General features: G+C 40.7%; 1 protein-coding gene and 1 long non-coding RNA gene across 9 annotated transcripts in view; both read right to left on the bottom strand.

Moving 5' to 3' along the window:
* Positions 1-5,377, bottom strand: part of mef2d (myocyte enhancer factor 2d) — a 112,304-nt gene extending 106,927 nt beyond the window's left edge. For 4 of the 7 annotated variants that reach the window (XM_061819505.1, XM_061819504.1, XM_061819510.1 and 1 more), the window contains exon 1: positions 4,764-5,377. The gene's annotated coding sequence lies outside the window, so the exon portion shown is untranslated. The remainder of the gene's footprint in view (positions 1-4,763) is intronic. The other 3 variants (XM_061819508.1, XM_061819509.1, XM_061819511.1) reach the window with 2 other exon arrangements.
* Positions 5,378-9,021: 3,644 nt separating this feature from the next.
* LOC133500608 (uncharacterized) overlaps positions 9,022-15,732 on the bottom strand; it is a 40,229-nt gene continuing 33,518 nt past the window's right edge. For both annotated transcript variants that reach the window (XR_009794985.1, XR_009794984.1), the window contains 3 exons: positions 10,526-10,689; positions 9,293-9,473; positions 9,022-9,141 (listed from right to left, as the gene is read on the bottom strand). This is a non-coding gene — a long non-coding RNA (uncharacterized LOC133500608). The remainder of the gene's footprint in view (positions 9,142-9,292; positions 9,474-10,525; positions 10,690-15,732) is intronic.

Raw genomic sequence — 15,732 nt, 5'->3', positions numbered from 1 at the left:
CAGCGCCAGCGAGGACGGGCCGTTCATTTTTCTCCTCCTCGCTGTTTTGACTATGGCAGGCACGCACGTGTTAGCTGTTTCGCAAATAAATCTCTATATCCCATTTATTTTCATTTACCGTACGACTTTTTCAAGTTTATTGTCAAACCTGATCAACATCGCATATTTAAAGCTCCTCTGTCATCCCTATAAACATTCTAAAATAAACATTGTAACGAAAAATACATCTAACATTATTCACTTCAATGTCTATATGAAAAAACAAATATGAGCCGAGAGCGCGTCATCCATGCGCAAAGTTGCGGAAGTCTCACTCGACATGCAAGTGGTCGCCATATTGCCTCCAACGTCATCAGGAGATGTCACACCGGGACATTCGCTATTGAAAACACATCGTGGCAACTTGCTATGGGACACGGACGCTCTTGAACGTCTCACAAGCGAGTGAAGTGACTGGGGCAATATTACACTATCGTTTCAAGCCATATTTTGATGATACGCGGATCACTTCAAACTAACAACAGACTTCCCGACAGTATGCAGCGTACTCAGGAGGACCCGTGCCAGGTGAAGGGAGCTACTTTCTCCTCGCGCACACGGCCAAACCACCTCCGCATCGGGGCCAACGCGGAAGCCGTCGCTGGCGGGCTAGCCGTGGCGAGTGAGATGACCCGGAAGCCGTCACCGGCGAGCCGACGCGCGAAGTGGGGTGCCCAGACACCGATGGCTGGTGGGGGGAGAGCCCGGACAAACCACCTCCACGTCGGGGCTAACGCCGGGCCTGGCCTTGCGGCGATCCACAAGGCCCTGCGGAGGCCCTCCTTCCGCGGCTGCTGCGCAGAAGCCGTCAGATGTGCACATCGACACACTTACGTACGCGGATCTTTTGTTATGTTATGTTATATTTTACGTCCCCCCGAAGCAAATATTGTTTTTTTTTTTAGTATCTCTATACACTCCTACCTGTCATTTGGAACCCACAAAGCTCTCTTCTTTTGTACCCGTGCAATCCATTTTTCACCACTAACCAGGACTTTTTGAAAAGTATGAAGAGTAAATCCATCCTGCCGAGTGTTTGAACACTATCTAGCAACACAACGAGCCGGCATTTTGGGTAGCACGAAGGAACAACGGGCTACCTTCCCGCAGGTAAAACCAGCATAAGCAGACGAGACCGCCTGAGTGCGCTACTGGCTCCAACGTCACTTCCTGTTTCTTGTCGAAAACAAATCCCTCGAGAGGATTTTCATAGCGAGAGTTACAAAAAGCCATATCCGTCAAAATCATCTTTTGTGGTGAAAAAACAATCATTCTGACTGCCTTTTTTTCCCATTAATAACATACTAAAAATCGTGCATTTCATGACAGTGGATCGTTAAGCACCAAAAAGTCCAACCAAAACATCATTTCGGCCAACTGTGCTAGCTCAATGCTAACACAAAATGCTAAACTACGAACAGAAATCAACGGATGTTACGGTCATCTGAAAGTGCAACTTTAACACACGTTCTAGCATAGACGCACGCATTTTACTGTTTTTATGTCTTGTATTTTTATATTCCTTTTACCCTAACCCTTGACTGGTCCCAAGGCCAATGGTGGTATCTAATATTTTACCTTATTACTAAAGAGTTGAACGCAATACTTGTCAAAGGTGACCATCTGAGAGAGTCGACCATTGCAGCGCGACTGCACTTCCAGGAGGGGGAGTTGATTTTCCTCCCTGCTGTGTTGATAACACAGATTGGGGTGGGGGGTGAAAGGGGGGTGATGCGCTCTGCGGAACACAAAAACAAACGAGCGGTGCTAAACACACACAGTCCAGGTTACCTGCCACTTAAGCCTCCTTTCGCTCGTCAAATCCACCCACAAATACTTGCGACAGTAAGTGGATTGCATTCTTTGAATTGGATACCCCCCAAAAAAGTATTTTGAGGGCGAGCAACCTTCTTGACTTCCAAGGTCAGAATCTGCAGAATCAGAATCTGTTTGGGTGTAAAACTGTAAAATTACTAAATATGATTGGATTGTCTACTCATTTTTTTTCTGGATTTCTGCTGAATATTTTGTATTATTTTGGTCAAAGAAAGTTTAAATGCATATTTTCATCACATTTTTTCATCTAATATTTTGTAATTTTCCAAGATATTTCTGTATCCAGTCTTGTCTGTGATTTTATTATTTATATTATTTGATTATTTATTTTTTTATTATATTTTTTTCTATTTGTTTTATATTTTTGAATATTGTGGTATTTGTTCTAACATTCAGGTTTTGTATGTCTTTTTTGCCGAATATGTTTGTATTTTACTATTTATTTATATTTAAATATTTTCATGTGTTTATTGATCTTTTTGTATTTTCTGTATATTTGTGTTCTTTACATTTCTTTACTATTTCATTTTTATATTGAAGTTTTAAATGTATTATTTTAGTATTTTTGAATATTGTGGTATTTGTTCTAACATTCAGGTTTTGTATGTCTTTTACTATTTATTTATATTTAAATATTTTCATGTGTTTATTGATCTTTTTGTATTTTCTGTATAATATTTGTGTTCTTTACATTTTTTTACTATTTTATTTTTATATTGAAGTTTTAAATGTATTATTTTAGTATTTTTGTCTAAAGCTTTTGTCAAATATTCACGCATTCTCAACAAATATTTTGGTATTTTTCAAATAATACCACATTATCTTCCATGCTTATAAAATAAGATACATTAGCTCAGTGCTGCTGCAGTGATGCTGTGGCACAACGCGGTACTACACCAAAGGCGCACAGCTCTAAATTCAGACTTGCCTGAATGCAATAAAAAGCCATTAAAAATGGATTAAAATTTGTGCGATTTAGCGCGGAAAGACTGTCATCACAATAAATCATTAAAGACAACGACGCGGCCCCGGCGGCCGTCACCTGCCTCAAGATGCCGAGCAGCTGCCGTAATCGATGCCGCCATCGCACGTCAGCGGCGGCATCCACCGGCAAAATGCTTTCCAGGTCGGAAGAGGAAATGAGAAGTTTGATGACACGCTCTCCTCCCGGGAGAAAAGCCAATTACCCGCCGTAATGAGACCACAACCGGGCGGAAATGGACTCGGCGCAAAAAGACGCGGGGTCGTTTCATTCCGCCGGATCGCGACACCCACCGTCTTCCCGAGGCCGAACCGCGATTTGCTTCCCCGCGCGTGCCGTAAATCTGCCGTTGAACACTTTTGAGCAAATGGACGGCGCCGTAAAGATGTCGGCGAAGCGCCGCATGATGAATCAGCTTCCCTTCCGCTACTGGGTGCGATAACACAACAACAAGGGGACCTCTCATCGTCAACACGGTGAAGCGACTTAAAACTTAAAACTGCTCCAATCATACAATCTCCGTTAGCGGTACAATTATGTTTATGGTTTTACCCTGGAACAGACAATTAATGACTACTTTTGCCTTGGACCCAGCAGTTTCTTAGACAGAGCAACTTTTACCCTGGATTGGAAAGTTAATGATGGTGCCTTAATGGTGACAATGTTCCGGTGATGCAGCCGGTAAAGCGTTGGCCTCACAGTTCTGAGGATCAGAGTTCGAATCCCTGTGTGGAGTTTGCATGTTCTCCTCGTGCGCCTGTGTGGTTTTTCCCCCACATCCCTAAAACAGGCAGTAATTAGAGACTCTAAATTGCTCGTAGGTGTGATCGTGAGTGCGACTGTTTGTCTCTGTTTGCCCTGCGATCGTGAGGATAAGTGGGTCAGAAAACAGATGGATGGATGGGTGCATGGTGTCTGTCCATCCATCCATTTTCTTTGCCACTTATCCTCATAAGGGTCACGGAGAGTGCTGGAGCCTATCCCAGTTGTCAACGGGCAGGAGGCGGGGTACACCCTGAACCGGTTGCCAGCCAATCACAGGGCACCTCGGGGCAATTTAGAGTGTCCAATTAATGTCGCATGTTTTTTGGGACGTGGGAGGAAACCGGAGCGGCTGGAGAAAACCAACGACAGGCACGGGGAGAACGTGCAAACTCCACACAAAGCAGGGCTGGGATTGAACCCGGGTCCTCAGAACTGTGAGGCCAATGCTTTACCAGTTGCCGCCTGGATGGTGTCTGTTTCTGGGTAAAACTTTCAACATCACAGAACCTTCTTTCGATGTCAGTTCCAGGATAAAAACATCCATTAATTGTCTGTTCCCGTGTAAAAAATATGCATTAATATTCAATTCCACTGCAAAATGCTCACCATCACAGAATCGTTAGATGTCTTTGACTGAGTAAAACTCTTCCAGAGTAAAGTCTCATTCTAAATGTCTGCCCCCCCCCACGGGGGGGGGGGGAGTAAAACAGCTTACCGTCATTATCTGTAACTGTACAGCAAATATTTTTAAAACCTACACAGAAGCGTAAAAATAAATGAACCACAAAGTCAACACTATAAAACTACAGTCTTAAAAAAAAAAAAAAAAGAGAGAGAGCGTGGCTTAACTTTGAGGAAGAAGCTAAATATTCCCATTTTCTCTTGTGATGCTCGCTGACCTAAGGTCTCAAGTACATGAGATTCTACGTGAGAATTCCAAGGCATATTTTACGCAAAATAAACAAGAGTCCAGCAATAACTGTGCGATTCGCACGCCGCAGCCGAGTGGAAAATATAAACACAAATATAAATAAATAAAAGTAAGGCACATTCCTCAGCAGCGGACGCGCACACATGATTTACCCCGAAAAAAAGGATGACACGAACGAAGCCGGCCAGAAGCAGCAGTCAAGTCACCTACCGGGCCAAAGGAGCATCCGCATCCGCCAAAGGAGGCGAGGGAGGTTGTCGGTGCGTCCAACGCCCGCTCGAAGCGTCCCAAATCGCGGTCGCCGACTGTGCTTCGTCCCGCCGAGCGCGCCCCGGCTGCGAACGATCAAATTGTCCCCGACTTGAAGCGCGGCGTAACTATTTAGTTACACTGCAAATGGAGCCGAGGCTCGTCCTGAGGAGGCGTCGAGCGGTGATTGACGGCGAGCCCGGACCAATAGCGACGAGGCTTCCGCGTCGTGACGGCCAATCGGGCGGCGGCAGGGAAGGTGAGGTAAGGGAAGTGGGCGGGGATTTTCCACCGCCCTCTTGCTGCCTTGTATCCCTCCGCTTTGCCTCGAGTCGCACGCTGTCTCAACATTTCACCACTCAACTAACTTCTTTTCTCAAAGTGTCCGTTTCAAATACCACAAAGACGTTTTAAAGACACCGTCAAAGTTGTGGAAAAACTGGCTGACGGTGACCGAGTTTAACGTTGGCCCTTGGGACGGCCACATCTCTGCAGCTTAGCGACACAATTGATGTTGGTGATTTATTGCTACTTCCGCATTTTCATCATATTTACATGTACGAATAAAATGTGTCAATATGGCGCACGAGTGGATGGTTTTACGTTTGAAAGTCGTGCCTTTCGTACGATATGAGCACGAACGCGGCGACCCTAGCGGACTAATTTGTCAGGTGGATGAACACCATGTTTACAGTGAGCAAGGCGGGGGAAGTCGACGTCACGGCAGAGGGAGGGGGGCAGGGGGGCCGCTAGCGTGCGCTCGTGACAGTGCAGCACGTGCGTGCACCCAGCAATAATAACGACCTGTATATTCCTGTATTTTACAATAGGATTTATGAAAAAAAAAAATGACTGGAAGCAGCTTTGTAGGAAATGACGTCATACAATTGTTGTTTGCGGTCGTGATTGCGTCATCGGCAACTTGGCTCGAGAGGTGCAGGGAACCCGTTTGCAATCCAGATTGACCTGTTTAAAATTGTGATGGAGAAAGTCCACATACGTTTTTGGATCATTTTCACTTCTTAGAAGATACTTCAATGTATTCAAACGCAGTATTCAAAGCTCGCTTGCACACTTCTCCAAATAAGAGGCTTAGCGTGCCCGCTTCAAGCTAATTGCCACGTTGAGGGTTACTGTAAAACTGACACGACAAACAAAAGACAATTAAACCTTGCGACATCAAACAATAAAATTATTCCCCAAAACCAAGAATAATCGAAATCCCAGAACTTGAATCTAACGTGCAATACAAAGCGCCATAGACAGGCTAACAGAAATTTACATTAGTGTTGCTTTTTCTAAAACTAAAAGGGGAAATCCAGTGCTTTGCATGAAGAGTGTATCCAATATTTCATGTAAATATGAACCGTATTTTGACAATGTGATGTTAAATCCTCTCTCATTTAATAGTGTTTGGAGAAGATTTTTTTTATCAACAATTACGTATGGAAGTATTCCTCCGTCTTCCCGATCAAGCGATACTGCTATTTCTTCATCAGATGAGTTATAAATACGAGAAACGGGCGCCGGGGATAAATGGCGTCCCATGTAATCGAGCCTTTGTTGCTTGCACGGTACACGTCACATCCGCGCACGTAGGTCATGTGACTCGCAAAAATGGCAGCGCCCCTGAAAATTCATAATTGTCGATAAAAATCTTCTCAAAACACAATTAAATGAGAGGATTTAATTTCACATTGTCAAAATTGGTACATATTACATGAACTGTTGCATACACTGTTCATGCAAAGCATTGGATTTCCCCTTTAAAACAACTGCTATAACACAAATGGAGCAGCAACACATGCAAACAAAAGTCACAGGAATATATTCTCTGCTTTGTGGAAACGGCTATTCCTTGATCTTACCTGGGGACCTTCTCTGCCTTCTCTTTTCACTCACAATTAATTTCCATCTTTTCCAGTAGACCCCAGTACTGCCCGCTAGGTTGTAGCGGAACACCGCGCTACATTGAAGCCACACAACTCTAAATTAGGACTTGCCTGTACACTGTAAAAACCCATGCTTGAGTACCCACAATTCCCTGCATCGTTAAAACACCAAAAATCCAAGCTGACCCTGAGATACGACCTCCTAAATGGCAACTGCTTGGCTAAACTAGCCTGACGCTGAAGGTTTATAGCGCCACCTGTTGCTTTGGCATGCACACTGAACATCTCTTCATGCCAAACTTTTTTTTCTTTTTTTTAACATTGGAAACGCAGTCAAATATTGCATCAAATACCCGCGTATACAGTGTAAGAGTTTTGTCGTACTGGTGACGCCGAAGACGTCGGAAGGAGGATTACACACTTTGTGTTCTGCGCTTTACATAAGAAGATTACACCGTGGATTTCCATTGCTGCAGTCAGCTGGACGCTCGTTCCCACAGCTGGGAAGCAACGCCGGTCGGCTCCCGGGGTCATGGAAATGCCACCGCCGGGAACGACAAGAAGGCAGTGGAGACGCTGCGGGCACGGCATTGAAAATGGTACCTTGACAAAGATACAGTGGAGATGACAAAGTCTACACACCCCTAATGAAATGCCATAGATTTGTGATAGCAACAAAAATTGGAGACCAAGATTAATCATTTTGATAGTTTTCCCTCTGTTTATGTCGCCTATAACTTAAAAAAAAAAAACCTTTTTGAAGGGAAAGTAAAACTACTGTGATTATATGTTTGCATAAGTGTGCACACCCTCCTTAAAATGGAGATAAGGCTCATTTTTGGATTAACCAATCACTTGCAAACTCGTGTTTAATAAGAGTTAGAGCACCTTTGGTTTTCTGCTAATGCTGACTTCGATTCAAAACTGTTCAGAACTCCCTCCAACTTCCTTTGTACCCTACACTTGATACCTTTAAGCAATGGGATCCCCCATGATCGTGTGGAAACTCCCGGCAGACATTGGCTTGTGCTGAAAAAATATCAGGTCAAGCCTGCTAGAACAACTGAACTTCCTTCTGGTTTAATCAGGGGCATTGTGTGTTGAGGACAATTTAACATGAGTTTGAATATAATTGGTTTAACTAGAGTCTTGTTATAATGGGGTGTGCACACTTACGCAACTACAAAATGTTGTTGTTTTTTTTAAATATACCATTGATTTAAAGGTATGATTGTGATGTGGTAGTAGTGGTATTGAGAAACTGTTCCTATTGTTACATTTAACAAGTCAAAAGATAAATGCTGGTTATGAAAAACATTGCTGTAATTTCAACACAATCATATTTGTACCATAGATATACTGTACTGCTAACTGTTTTTCTACACTGTAATTCTAAATACAGTATTTGCACAATGTAAGTTGTGCATGGGCGGCACGGTGGACCAGCTGGAGAGCGTTGGCCTCACAGTTCTGAGGTCCCAGGTTCGATCCAAGCCCCATTTGTGTGGAGTTCTGCAACATTAATTGGACATTCTAAATTTTGAGTGCCACTCTTTGTCGCCATGTGCCCTGCGATTGGCCGCCGACCAGTTCAGGGTGCACCCCGCCTCCTGCCCGTTGACAGCTCTGATAGGCTCCAGCGCTCCCCGCGACCCTTGTGAGGATACGCGGCAAAGAAAATGGATGGATGAATGAAGTTGCACGGCTGCTTCTTCAGGACTGTATGCGTTCTTGCGCCCCCTGACGTAAAATCTACCTCACTGTCTGTAAAATGGCTGCATTTGCTTGTGATTTTGCGTGCGTGTGTTTTGTGCAAAATAAGTAATGTAAGTCATTGCTTATTGAAGATAAAACAGATAATCGATGTGTGTTTTCAATATGTTTTGGGGCTAATATCACTCCTCGGAGGTTTAAATGCCGATGCTTGAAATTGAAATCAGCCATTTGGTGCAAATTCTCCGGCTTGTTGTAGAATGTGGAAAGTTTGAGGGAAAAAAACGTTTTTCAATAATTTCGTCTAGGTTGACTTTGACTTGGTTGCATCCCGAAAGCCGAACACGCTGACGAATTGAATACGTGTTTGTTTATCCGAATGTGAGACAGATTAGTGACACACTCGCGCTTGGACACACGCACTAGTGAGTTTCATGGCGTTTCCCTGACTTTTTTTCACAGCCGCACTAGGACTTGCTAATACTAGGCCACATTTTAAACGCTTATAGTTCCACTCACGCTCATCATATAAATCTTTTTTTTTTTTTGCCTCAATGTACTGTCGTTGTGTATTTTATTTGAATTTTTTAAAATTCATTTTATTTGTTGCTTTATACCGTTTTTGCGCATGAAGTGCTGGGCCGGCTTTTTTTACCCTAGCGACGGGAGTGGACTTGTGGGGTGTGACTGCGAGGCGAGTGACTTCGATTTGCAAAAGCAGAGCAAAGTGGAGTCTGGAAAAAAAAATGGAGAAAAAAAAAGTTGTCATTTTTTTAGAACACACGGTGTGGATGCAGCTTTTCACCAACTTCCTCAAGTACCGTATGTGCTGCTTTTTAGAAGCCGATGCTGCTAGATAGCGCTAAACTGTGCAGCTCTGCTTACCTTTTGTCTTGGACGTGGACGGCATTTCACACAAATGTATTCTTGTTGTTGCTTGAAAGTGTCTTTTGATCTTTGCTTGTCCAACCCAAGCCACGGGTGGAGACAGTCAGACATCCATCCATCCATCTTCTGTGCCGCTTATACTCACAAGGGTCACGGGGAGTGCTGGAGCCTGTCCCAGCTGTCAACGGGCAGGAGACGGGGTACACCTTTAAGTGGTTGTCAGCCAATCGCAAGCCACATGGAGACAAACAACCACACTCACAATCACACTTTGGGGCAATTTAGAGGGTCCAATTAATGTTGCATGTTTTCAGGATGTGGGTGGAAACCGGAGTGCCCGGAGGAAACCCACGCAGGCACGGGGAGAACATGCAAATTCCACACTGGGAGGGCTGGGATTGAACCCGGGTCCTCAGAACTGTGAGGCCAACGCTTTTCCAGCTGAGCCACCGTGCCGCCTCAGACATATATATTACTATTATAATATTACAATCTTTCTACCATGTTATTACGGTGATATATTTGTTTACTTACTTATGACTTTACTATATCATCAATACAAAATTACTGTTATTATTATCGTATTACTGTGATCGCACGCTGTTGATACTATTGCACTACTATGATATCACTATATATATATGGCTACGCTTTTACTATATAACAATTAGTACACCATTCAATTTTGCTAGTTATTTAGGCATCACTGTGGTATTTTTATCATTATTATTTTTATTTTATTGTATTTTAATTTTTTATTTTTCAATTCATTTTTTTTGCTTTACATTGTAAGTTATCATTGTGGTTTTACAATGGCATCGCTATCATATCACTCTTATGCCAAGGTTTTTTTTTTCTATAACATGGTAGCATTGTGACACTGTTATTACCATGTTATTACTACGGTAGTACTATGATTTCACTGTGTTGTGGCTTTACTGTGTTAATCCAGTGCTTTGCCTTTTCATATTATTCCAATATACAGAAGTGGAGCTGCCTTGAAATAAATGGTTTTGAAGAGATTTTGAGTAACGGGTTATGTTCACTCGACGTTGCAGTGATATTTCCTTTCCTTTTTTTTTTTTTTTCATTGACAATAACCAGCAATTAGCTGCACTTTACTGCTAATAGCATGTTAGCCAGCAGGTGAGCAATTAGGTTGACTTTATTTACGTCTCTACTCTGTGTGTGTGTGTGTGGTGTGTGTGTGTGTGTGTGTGCGTGCGAGACCTGCAGCTCCAATCGCGCTTTGCCTCAACCAGCATCCCTGCGGCTGCCTAGCAACGCGGACGATCGCCATGGCGACGGTGCCAACAAACGCCTCCTCTCCTCTCCTCTTTTGCCCGGTGTGTCAATTAGGACTAACGCGCGACCACGGCGGTAAGCCGTGTCACCTGGGGGAAGGAAAAGCGGCACAAAGGTTGGCTGGCAGGAGGGCTGACATGAAAGTCATTCGTTCATTTGTCTCCCGGGAATGGACCAGTGTGAATAAAATGATACATTTTCACCGTAGATATTATTTTCGGTTAATAATGTCGCTCAGTGCTTCCAATTAAAATCAAATTTTCCTCACGGAACATGTAGCGACAAAACAAGCCACAAGGGGGAAGCAAACATTAAAAAAAAACAATAATAACAAAGTTACTGCAGTGTGACCTGCTGTCCTGGAGATGGCGTGCTCGACTTTATGAAAAATGTTTTCAGAACCTTAATTAATCGCCATCAAATCTGAATCATCCGCCAGACGTCCATTTTCCAAAGAGCGTATATCGTTCAATATGAAAAAAAGTATGTATTTTCATCTACTTGTCTCCCTGGTTTCTGGTGACGTCATTTGTAAAGCATTTTATCATTATCATTTGATCGTTTTTTAAAAATCCCAAATCAACCAGTGTATTCGCTATTCCCTTGTTATGCTTTCATGACGACAATTTGTCATGCCTGTTTATGAAATGATATATGAATCCATGAATTCCCTCACTAGATACTTCATGAGGTAAATAAAATGAAGATGAAAAAAACTGCCTTTACGAAGGCACTAATGAAATACAGAATATAATATATCTAATGCAATATAATCTATAATGAATTTACAAATTTGGAGTTTATACTACACTTTGAGAACACTTACCAATATTTTGTCACCTTATTGAGCAGCCCGAGAAAGTCCAAATATTAAGAACAGCCCTCGTGTGTACGATTATCATGAACATTCATTGCGTGTAGAAAATGACATGAATGAAACTAAAAGCAGTCCTGTATTTTTCATCCATGAGTGCAATGTCATGTTCCAGTTCAATCTTCGCCCTTATCACTAATACCATAGAGATCCCGTAGTAATAACGTAGTAATTACATCGTAATGCCCCATGTAGCTCTTCCCAAATGTAAGTAAATTAGAATTTAAATCATATGTGTGTGTGTGTGTGTGTGTGTGTGTATATATATATATATATATATATATAATATATATATATACGCACACATACGCACGCACACATTATTATATAATTACAACAATTTCAGATAGCATTTTTCTTTTTCTCAGGACCATTTCGTCACCTCCATCATCCCTCTCTTTTCTCCTCTTTTATCCCTCCTGTGTGAGAGCATTTTTTACTCTCTCTTTCTTTCTTTCTTTTTCCCTTTTTCTCCTCTCGGCCAGACGTGCGCCTGTTCCTGGAATTCACGCCCCCCCCAACCCCGAAAAAGAAGAAGAAAAAAGTCTCACTTTTAATTTATGTGCATATTAATTGCTCCCATTGAAACTTGCATCGTGGGATACAACATGCAAATGTGTGTGTGTGTGTGTGTGTGTGTGTGTGTGTATGTGTGTGTTCATTCAAATCAAACATGACACGTGTGAAAATTTCCCATTGTCAAGATATTTCAAATGCACAAAGTGAATTTTTTTATGAAACATTTTTCGTTAATTTTAAAAAATGTAAAGTCAATACAGACACTGAAAAAAACATGGTCTCTTATTAGTATGTATAAAACGTCATAAATTATTTTAAACATTTTAGAAAGTGAAGAAAGTTTAATTTTTAACTGATTTTTTTTTTCAAATTAATTTATAGAATAGAATATGACAAGTCGAAACATAGCGCAACAATTTACCGGAAAAGTGTTAAAAACGACCTCCCCATAAAATGTCCTAAATGTACAATCACATCAAAGACGCCATTTAAAAATTGCCATGAGAAATTATGACGTCATGAACTTGATCGGATTTTCTCTGCTGCAGTCGCTGCTCAATTTGCTTCTCCTCCTGAGCGTTAATTTCAATTTTAATTCATTCATGTCTTCTGACCTCATTCGGAGCTAAAAATAGAAGCACTGCAAGTTGGTGGAAAAACACATTTTGCTTTCCTTTTCATCTTCTGTCGGTGCCGTGACCCACTTTTCATGCAAATAAGCATCCGACATTTCCGCCTTTGCGTTCATTAATAACTCATTAAATGGCCGCCACTTCCTGGAGGTCGTCACGTGATCTTCGCACCTGAGCCCGCCTGCGTCATGCTCGTATGCAAGCGAGATGGAAATAGTCAAAAGTTTCATTTTTATTGACTAAAAAAAAAAGCGAAATCCCTTAAGAACATTATGATAAATTGTGGTCAATTTATTAGGCTCACAATAAAATTCCATCAAATATAAGATCTGTATTAAAAAAAATAGCAATTGTTTGAGTGGTATTAAATTAACAAGATGCATTATTGTCTCATTTGTTTAAAATATTACAGATAGCTGCTTTTGGACAGTAAAGTGCCAAAAAACGTTAAATTAATATTCTAACAATGTTTTATATTTGTCTTTGTGTGAAATAAATATAAATATATATTTTAACATATTTCGTGAAGTGATGCCGGTGTCCCTAATGAAGTGTCCCGCGAGTGTGATTTAAATTCTTCTTCGTGCCAAATGAAAGTCAAGATCTCAACTATCATGAAAATTATTATTGAGTCACATTTGCACTCTTTTCAGTTGAGATTCAGTCGAACAGTTCGTTTTAATTAAATTTAAAAAATGTCGAAATGAAAAGAATCTCGTAAAACTGCTCATTTGCTCTCCAACGCGCATGTGCAGGATAATAAACGATTACTAATTATTTTAACGCCGAGAAGCTCGGAGGCCATAAAAACGCATCAACCTTTTGAAATAATATTTTTTAGAAGCCCTGTTCCGGTGAAGTTGTGATGTAAAAAAAAAAAAGTCATCACATTTAAAAATAGAATGATCTTTCATTAAAACCTCATCTGGAAATGATTTTCGCCATTTCTGCCACATTAAAACAAAGAAGAAATAATAAAAATAAAACAATCATGACATATTTTTTGGTGAGCTAGAGTGATTCATTTCGATGAAAATGTTACTTTAAGGCCGCAATAATGTCAAATATCCCACCCGGCATATTTGAGCTGTGCAAAGAAGAAGAAGAAAAAAAGAAAGCTGATAATTTCCCCCACTGCGACCATGCGCGACATGTTTGCTCCCTCATTAGCATATATGCAAATGACTTTCTAATTGCGGTTGTAATCATGTGTGGCGTGGGATATTTTTCACGCCGCCATGTTGGCTTTGCATGTGGTGGTGCTTTTTTTTTTGGTTTTGTTTGTTTTGTTTTTTTTTAATTCTCCATCCCCCTCCTCGATTTTTTTTTTTTAATCGCGTTTATTGAATTTCGGGTTATTTTGCCAACCTGGTGGACGCCACGTGCTTGCCGTCATTCGGGTAATTTCGGGCTTCCCGACAGTGGAAGATCCGCGGATCTGTCATCATAATGACAACAGAGGGGGGCTACGCGGGGTGGGTAGGTTACACTTATTTATTCATGTATTTATTTATTTTTAAATTGATGTGAGGCACAAGATGAAAATGTTCATTTGTGAGCCACTGGCTGCTTCCTCTTTTGCGTGGGTGTGTGTGTTTTTTTTTTTTTTTTTTACAAAAGCAGTGCTTTGGCTTCTTGCAGAGCACGTCTCGCGCACGTGCACGCGCCCGGAGCTCACGCGCGCGCACAACAGGTTGCCCGCAACCTCCGAGGCGACGTTTGCTCCTCACTTGTTGTTTGTCAGCATTGCGACGACATTTTAAAGAAATCTTAATTACCGTCTTCCTAATCATTGATGTTATTGTATTATGTTTTTAATCTAATATGTTTTCATTTTTCATGCGTACTCATTTATTCACTAACTTACGTAATTCTTTATATCTTGGATATATTTCTTATAAGGGGGAAAAAAAGACAAACATTTCTGTTCCATAAGTGTGTGTAATAACATGTAACAGATCGTGTAATTTAGAAGTTTCATGGAAATCTAACAGTTTTATTGAGATTAGATTTTAGGAGATTAATTTAAAATAATGTAAAGTGTGCATTATACATACATATATCAATATGTGTGTGTGTGTGTGTGTGTTTCTAGACACTGAATGCATTTTTAATTCATACAGCTAATTGTCTTAAAATAAACATTGCTATTATATCCCAATACTACTACTACTACAAATAATAATAATAATGACTCAGTGACTATAAAGTAAATTCATTAGCAACCCACAAAAAAAAAAGCAATCATTCATTCATTTTACTGGATGCTGATTCAAAATATGGTCTGTCATAAATTCAGATAGAAGGTAAACAAACATTTTAGCTTTAACTTGAAAAATTATGGGAGGGGTGAAATGGAATTAATTGCATTGTTGCAATGGAGAATGTTGAAATTTGATGGTTTAAGAAATGTAGGGTGGTTATGGAATTATGCAAAATGTGTCAGCAGGATGGGAATCTCGAGGATGGGATTAGTTGCTAAAATGTGATAAAGGAGTTTGAAGTTGGAATGATTTGAATCAGTCAAGAAAAATGCAAGCAGGTCATTTACGATGTCAAACTGATTTCAATTTCTGAATTGAAATCATTTCCAACAAGTCCTGTAATAAGATGAACTGTTTGAAGTTAGGGTTGTTTCAATTGGTCGTGAAACGTGTAAAGAAGTGGGATACGTAGAAAATAGCTCATATCTCCAAATAGTTTGAAATCCCCCTATCTTTACAATATCTCTCCATTTGTGAGTTTTATTTTGAAGGATGTTGAATTTGGGATGTGTGGGAATTATTCCAATGAGGAATTGTAATTTATTCCTCTTTTTAAAGAAAGAAAATGCACTTTACAAACTGCTGCAACCAAATGTTAATCGCAGTCTTCCCAATTTGTATTTACGATCAGAAAACAAGTTTTTCTGTTATGTGACGAAGTATCACTATAATATAATAATGCAATATAACCACTAACTGATATTTTTGTGATTATATACTCATATTAAAACATGTGACATTCAACGTCACTCCTCCTTTTGCCAAATTATCACATGTATTATCAAAGTTCTCATTCTTGCTTTATTTGATTATTTGCATACGTGTTGACATTGGTTTGTTATT

This window comes from Syngnathoides biaculeatus, chromosome 5, assembly GCF_019802595.1.
Source record: "Syngnathoides biaculeatus isolate LvHL_M chromosome 5, ASM1980259v1, whole genome shotgun sequence".
Taxonomy (NCBI): Eukaryota; Metazoa; Chordata; class Actinopteri; order Syngnathiformes; family Syngnathidae; genus Syngnathoides; species Syngnathoides biaculeatus.
Note: the sequence above shows the minus strand (reverse complement) of the source record. Positions and strands in the feature narration are given on the sequence as shown.